The sequence below is a fragment of the Mobula birostris genome, chromosome 29, assembly GCF_030028105.1.
Source record: "Mobula birostris isolate sMobBir1 chromosome 29, sMobBir1.hap1, whole genome shotgun sequence".
Lineage (NCBI taxonomy): Eukaryota > Metazoa > Chordata > Chondrichthyes > Myliobatiformes > Myliobatidae > Mobula > Mobula birostris.
The window spans coordinates 31,876,638-31,883,930 of NC_092398.1; positions in this window are offsets into that span (position 1 = coordinate 31,876,638).

Genomic DNA, 7,293 nt, shown 5'->3' on the forward strand with positions numbered 1-7,293 from the left:
AGTCCAAAGAAACTTAGTTGTACATCTCCAAAGCCCCAGGGAGAATTAATCTTAAATACAGTACATCCATTCTTCACTAAATATATTTAAGAAACAGTTAGATAGGTTTTTACATAGTAAGGGAATTAAGGGTTATGGGGAAAAGCAGGTAGATGAAGCTGAGTTTACGGACAGATCAGCCATGATCTTATTGAATGGTGGGGCAGGCTCGATGGGCCAGATGGCCGACTCCTGCTCCTATTTCTTATGTTCTTATGTAACTGCAAGTATCCAAGGACAATTGCAACATACATGTAAACTAGACAAAGACAAACTATAACACTGAAAATCACGAATTGTATCAATACGTAATAAAAAAAAACCCTAAAAGCTTAGAGCCCTCAGAATATTTTACTGATGACCCGAGGTTGTCATGTTGTATCTAGGTAGCCTCCACCCTGCTGGCATGAACACTGATTTCTCTAACTTCCAGTTTCCCCTCTCCCTTCCCTCTTCTTCAATGCCCCACTCCTCCCTCCCTTTCTCCCATAATCCACCCTCCTCTCCTATTGCATTCCTTCTCTTCCAGCCCTTTGCCTTTTCTACCCATCACCTCCCAGCTTCTTACTTTATCCCTCCATCTTGCCCCCAACCTTGTCTTCACCTGCGTCCTCCTACCCCTCCATCCATCATCTTCATCATCCGTTCCAGTTCTGATGAAGGGACACAGCCTGAAACGTCGGTTGCTCATTAGTTACTAAAGGTGTCGACTGACCTGCTGAGTTCCTCCAACATTTTGCTCTGGATTTCCTGCATCTGTAGGATCTCTTGTACTTATAGTGACATATATATACTTATATAATATAATAAATTTAGACCATAAGATATAGGAGAACCATTGAGTCAACTTCGCCTTTACATCATGGCTGATCCAGCCCCAATTTCCTGCCTTCTCCTCATACCCCTTCATGCCCCAGCTTATGCGTGGATAAGCGCCAGGTGAGAGATCAGTGAGGAGGATCGAATAGACAAGGAAATGATGGAGAGTGAGATTCCTGCAGAAAGCGGAGAGTGGGGTGCAGGGAAAGACGTGTTGTGTGGTAGGATCCCTTTGAAGAGGGCAGAATAGTGTGCTGGATGCAGCTACTTGTGGAATGGTAGGTAAGGACAATGGGAACTCTATCCCTGTTACAGCAGCAGGAAGATGGGATGAAGGTGATGTTTGGGAATGGAGGAGATGCATCCGAGGGCAGCATCAATGGTAGAGAATGGGAAACTCCATTCTTTGAAGAAGGAGGACATTTTTGATGTTCTGGAAAGCCCCCTCCTGAGAACAGGTTGGGTGGAAACAGAGGAACAGGAAATGGGAATGGCATTTTTTACAAGTGGCAGGGCGGGAAGAGGTTTATTCAAGACAGCTGTAGGCTTATAAAAGATATCACTAGGCAGTCTGTCTCCCAAGTGGAAAGAGAGAGATTGAGAAAGGGGAGAGAGGTGTCAGAAATGGACCAAGTGAATATAAGGGCAGGGTGGAATTTGGACGCAAAGTTGACAAAATTGATGAGCTCAGCACGGGTGCACAAAGCAGCACCACAGCAAACATCAGGGTTGCACAGGAAGAGCTGAGAGGCATTACCACTGAAGGCCTGGAACAAGGGCTGATCCACATAGCCAACAAAAAGGCAGGCATAGCTGGGAGCCATGCCCTTTTCCATGTATGACCTTACAGCTTCTCACTCCCTCATCCACCTTCCCAATCACCTGGCTTCCCCTATCACCTACCAGCTCGTCTCCTTCCTATTCCCTCACCATCTGAACGGGGCTCCTTTCCCGTTCTGCTCCAGTCCGGGTGAAGAGTCTCGGCCCGAAATGTCAACTGAATTCTTCCTCTCCATCGATTTTGCCTCATCTGCTAAATTCCTCCAACATTTTGTGGTGTGTGTTGTTCTGGAATTCCAGCATCAGCAGAATCTCTTGTGTTTATGTATAGTTTTGCTCACCCTATTATAATAAATTAGAAAGATTGCAGAAGAGGAGCGCCAGGATTTTGGCTGGATTTATGGTATTGGCAACATTTTAAAACCAGCCAGACAAACACACGGAGAGGAGAGCTTTAGAGGATTATGGACCAAATGCAGACAACTGGAACTAGCCCGCTGGGCAACAGAGTAGCATGGATATTAGGCTAAAGGTCTTGTTTCCGTAAGACCATAAGATATAACTGCAACATATCTTCCCAACTATGTTCAGTGTTGAGACTGATAAAGGCCAGCATGCCAAATGCCTTCTTCCCTTCTCTACACGTAGTGTCACTTGCCGTGAACTCCACACTCAGGTTCCGAGGTCCCTGTTTCACACCTTCCCGGGGCCCCACCATTCACTGTATGACCCCTAACCTCCCATTAAACAGGACCCGGCAAGTGTGGGTGAGGAAACGGTGCCTGCAGGTAAATCTACATTTGGGAAGCAGTAGCTGTTTAAGGGTGAAGTAGTGAGAGTTCAGGGTCACCATTTCCCTGTAAGGGGGAAGGACAAGGGACATCAAAGACACTGACTGAAAGACTAGGGAAAGTGTAGGAAGCACTGAAGAATGGGGAGCATAATATTAGATTATAAGGACACGCAGTCCTCTTTTATTGTCATTTAGTAATGTATGAATTAAGAAATGATACAATGTTTTTCCAGAATGATATCACAGAAAACACATGACAAACCAAGACTAAAAAACTGACAAAAACCACATAATTATAACATATAGTTACAACAGTGCAAAGCAATACCGTAATTTGATAAGAACAGACCATAGGCATGGTAAAATCTCAAAGTCTCTTGAAAGTCCCATCGTCTCACGCAGACGGTGAACCTCCAGCGCCACAAACTTGCCGATGCAGCATCCTGGAAGTGTCTGACCACAGTCCGACTCCGAGTCCGTCTGAAAACTCCGAGCCTCCGACCAGCTCTCCGACACCGATGTAATGAGCACCATCTCTGCCCAGCGCTTCGACCCCGGCCCCGGCAACAGGCAATAGGCAAGGCCGGGGATTTGGGGCCTTCCCCTCTGAAGATTCTCGATTGCACAGTAGCAGCGGCAGCGAAGCTGGCATTTCAGAAGTTTCTCCAGATGTTCTGTCTCCATCAAATCAAGATTGTGCACGGCATCCTACTTCACAGATACGATATCATTCAGAACAGCTGTGCACGCTGCGTCGCACCGCCATCTTCTCCTCCCTCCTTCATGCGGAGGACGTGGGTGAGTTGGGAAAGTATTAAAATAATTAGAAGGGTAAAGTGGTGTCCCAATATACAGTAGTGGCATTGAAGATTAATGAAAACCTCAAGAAGTATTATGTTAATAGGTGGTATTTTAATTTTATTAATAAGAAGCAGGATGGGTGAAACCCAAGTGACAACCTGTATGTTGGGCCAGAGGATGTGGGCAGGGCTTGAAATGATCATGACTCATCTGCATTCAGCAAGGAGATTGGAGATTTCTGCTTGGGCAGTGAAATTCTGCAGCATGCTATGATTTAAGAGAAGGAAGTATTAGCTGGGATAAAGTAGATAAATGCCCAGGGTCTGATGAGATGTATCCCGGAATGCCGTGGGAGACAACAGAGGAGAGCGTTGGAGTCCTGATAGAGATAGTAAATATTGACCGGCTATAACTGAGGTGCCAGGTGACGAGGAGACATCAAATGTGTGATCTGAATTCTCCAGCTCCTGAACCTGGCCTGTTAGAAGCTGCAGGTGAATACCTCAGGGACACTGGAGGTCTCCCAGCCTTCACACATCTCGTAAGAGGAGCATTCCACTCTCTCATCTGGCATCGTCACTGTGTCCGGGCTGCGCCTCTCCTCGCTGAAGCCTCAGCTCCCTGCTCCAATACTAGCCCACTCACATAATTGCTGCTCCACTTACACCCAAGTTCTTTTTTTTTTGGACCTTGCCAAATGCTTAATTATGCACAATCCAATGTCTCCTTGGGGACTGCAGCATGCAAAGTGCCAACTGCCCCACTCGCTGCTTTTAAACTCTCTCTGTCTCTACACAATCCAATATCTCCTTGGGGACTGCAGCGTGCAAAGTGCCAACTGCCCCACTCGCTGCTTTTAAACTCTCTCTGTCCCTACACAATCCAATATCTCCTTGAAAATTGCGACACTCTAAAGGTGCCAACTGCCCCTGCTCACTTCTTTTAAACTCTCTGCGCATCTACTCAATCCAACATCTCCTCGGCCCCAGTGGCGTGCCAATGATATATTGGTGTTACAACAGAAATTATCTGTTCACTCCTTCAATAACATGAAGACAATTGACAAGGTCTATCACCAAATTGCTGCTTTCAAATGTCACCCCTACACTGAACACATGTCTAGGTTATCATTCCTATGAGTGGGGTGCTACCAGACTATCCATCATCTCCAATGCCACATTCAAAGATCAATGGTACTCAAGCAACACTCACAACACGCTGGAGGAACTCAGCAGGTCGGGCAGCATCCGTGGAAATGACCAGTCGATGTTTTGGGCCGGAACCCTTCGTCAGGACTGTAGGGGGAAGGGGCAGAGGCCCTATAAAGAAGGTGGAGGGAGGGTGGGAAGGAGAAGGCTGGTAGGTTCCAGGTGAAAGTAGCCCTCCGCTACTTTCTGGGTGGATATCCAATCCCTATACACCTCTATCCCCCATGAAGAAGGCCTCAAAGCCCTCCGCTACTTTCTGGATAATAGACCTCACCAGTTCCCCACCACCACTACCCTCTTCCGGTTGGCGGAACTGGTTCTTACACTCAATTTTTCACCTGGAACCTACCAGCCTTCTCCTTCCCACCCTCCCCCCACCTTCTTTATAGGGCCTCTGCCCCTTCCCCCTACAGTCCTGATGAAGGGTTCCGGCCCGAAACGTCGACTGATCATTTCCATGGATGCTGCCCGACCTGCTGAGTTCCTCCAGTGTGTTGTGAGTGCTGCTTTGACCCCAGCATCTGCAGATTATTTTGTGTTATTGGTACTCAAGTGCTGGTGAGTTGACATTCACAGCAGAAGTGATGAGTAGTAGTGTTTGGGATTATCGTACACAATTCTTTTGCCTTTACTATCCTGCAAAAAGTTTACAAAATACATCAGTGGGTGAAGGACAACATTTCAGACGAGACAGCTGTAGTGTCTATCATGATCTCTGTCGTCAAACTGTTACAGTGAGGCTCAACCTAAGCTAAGAGAATAAATCCTCATCTTCTATCTGTTCACAGTTCAGGCATCTGGACCCAGCTTCAAATTGCCCACCTGTCTAGCTGTCAGTATCATTATTGGGGGGAGGGGTATCTGGGGTGTCAGGGAGGGGTAGCACCTCTGGTGGGGGAACATGTTGTGTCCTTTTCAAGGTGGTTAGTCCACCTTTGGTCCCCACCTGGCACTCAGCTCTCACCTGTGGCTCCCCGTAGCTGTTTGCATGCGACAGCGGCCACACCCCAGGCAACGGCTTCGACAAGCCGGCTAAACCAGGTGAGGGTAGCCGACGGGTCTCAAACCCTCGGTGAGATAGGGAGTTGTCTATCCCAGCATGTGAAGACAGACTCCGGCGGATTGAGCGGACGAGACCAATGGAAGATCCAACAGTCAAGAAGGCGGCCTCTGCAAGCGTCGTGGAACGCGTAGAGCAAGACAAGACACAGAAGACATCCTGGTCATCCACTGCACCTAGTCCCATCTCCAGCCATCTCGACTCTGCCTTGCCGCTGGATCCAGATGGGAATTGGGATGAGAGAGTGAGGCTGACGCTGCACAACTCTCCCTCACTTAAATCCAAATCACTTGCTAGTCTCAACACCATCATAATGGTGTCGAGGTCCTCATCATTGTCGATGATGGACGAACATCATTATGGGACAATACTGCCTGTCGTCAATGTATGATGTGACTCAGTGTGTCTCCGTGCATTGCTATAGCTTAAAAATTCTGAACACGCCCCACTGTCGTCCGAGGAGCACAAGGTATTTACATGGCTGCTCCCGAAGACTTTCTGGTCACTGTGACCCTGAGGTGGTTGACAGTGGTAAACTCAGCAATGGCAATGGCACTGAAGGTCAGTGGTAGATGTTTCTGACTTTCTCGCTGGAGACGGTTGAAATTGGTAGAGCGAATGCTACAGGTCGCTTGTTACCCAAGACAGAGGAGGTCGTTATCATCGCACACACAGACAGAATAAAATAAACAGTATTCTCATTTAGCAGAGGACCCAAAAATCAGATGACATTCAACAAAAGTGGTTTGCTAAAGAACCAAAATTGACGCAAGGATTTTGTTTTGGTGTCTTAATTCACTGGAAATCGGATCCATTTTATGTCTCAATCTCACCTATTCCCATTAGCTACCGAGGTATGGACATCAGTTGGTCCTGGACATCGGACCTAAGTCTCAATGTTCCACCCCAATGGGTAGCAAATCACATTACTTACTTATCTGAAAGATACATTACAAATGCTTCATTTGAGATAAAGGCAGAACTATTTTTTTTGCCCGTGTCCCAAATCCTTAGATTTAGAGATTAAGATCCATTGCACCCATTTCTGGAGCCCTTTGCCCACTGAACACATACGCACCTTTTGGCACAACTTTGGACCCGCAGCACCCTGCACGCTTGATCCACTGCGACAGTACATTCTGAAGCTCAGAAATTTTGGGGTAAGGACAGTGCCATTGACAGTGTTCACAAGCCTCTCTGTCAAATAGTATCATTCAGTCAATCGTTTGAGTCATAGAGAAGTACAGTACAGAAATAGGCCCTTCAGCTCAGATAGTCCATGCCGAAACCATTTAAACTGCCTACTCCCATCGATCTGTGCCAGGACAATAGCCCTCAATATCCCTACTATCCATGTACCTATCCAAACTTCTCTTAAACATTGAAATCAAGCTCACGTGCACCACTTGTCCCGGTAGCTCGTTCAACATTCACACCACTCTGAGTAAAGAAGTTTCTCCTGATGTTCCCCTTAGACTTCTCACCAGCCAATTTAACACAGCAAGCTCCCGTGAGTAATAGGCATTGTGCGCATCAGCAGTCAAAGCCAATGGATTTTTTTCTGTCAATCAGCTTCTGAATGTAGCTACTCTGTCATTCATATGCATGCCCCCCAGATTCCCTGCTTTATCATGTACTCTTATGGTTTAAAGGTTCATTTTATTGTCAAAGTATGCATGTACAATACAAATCTGACATTTGTCTTCTCCAGATAGCCTTGAAATAGAGAAAGACCAGACATCAACTCAGCCCAAAACCAGAAAATCCCCCACACCACTTCCCTGCAGAAAAAA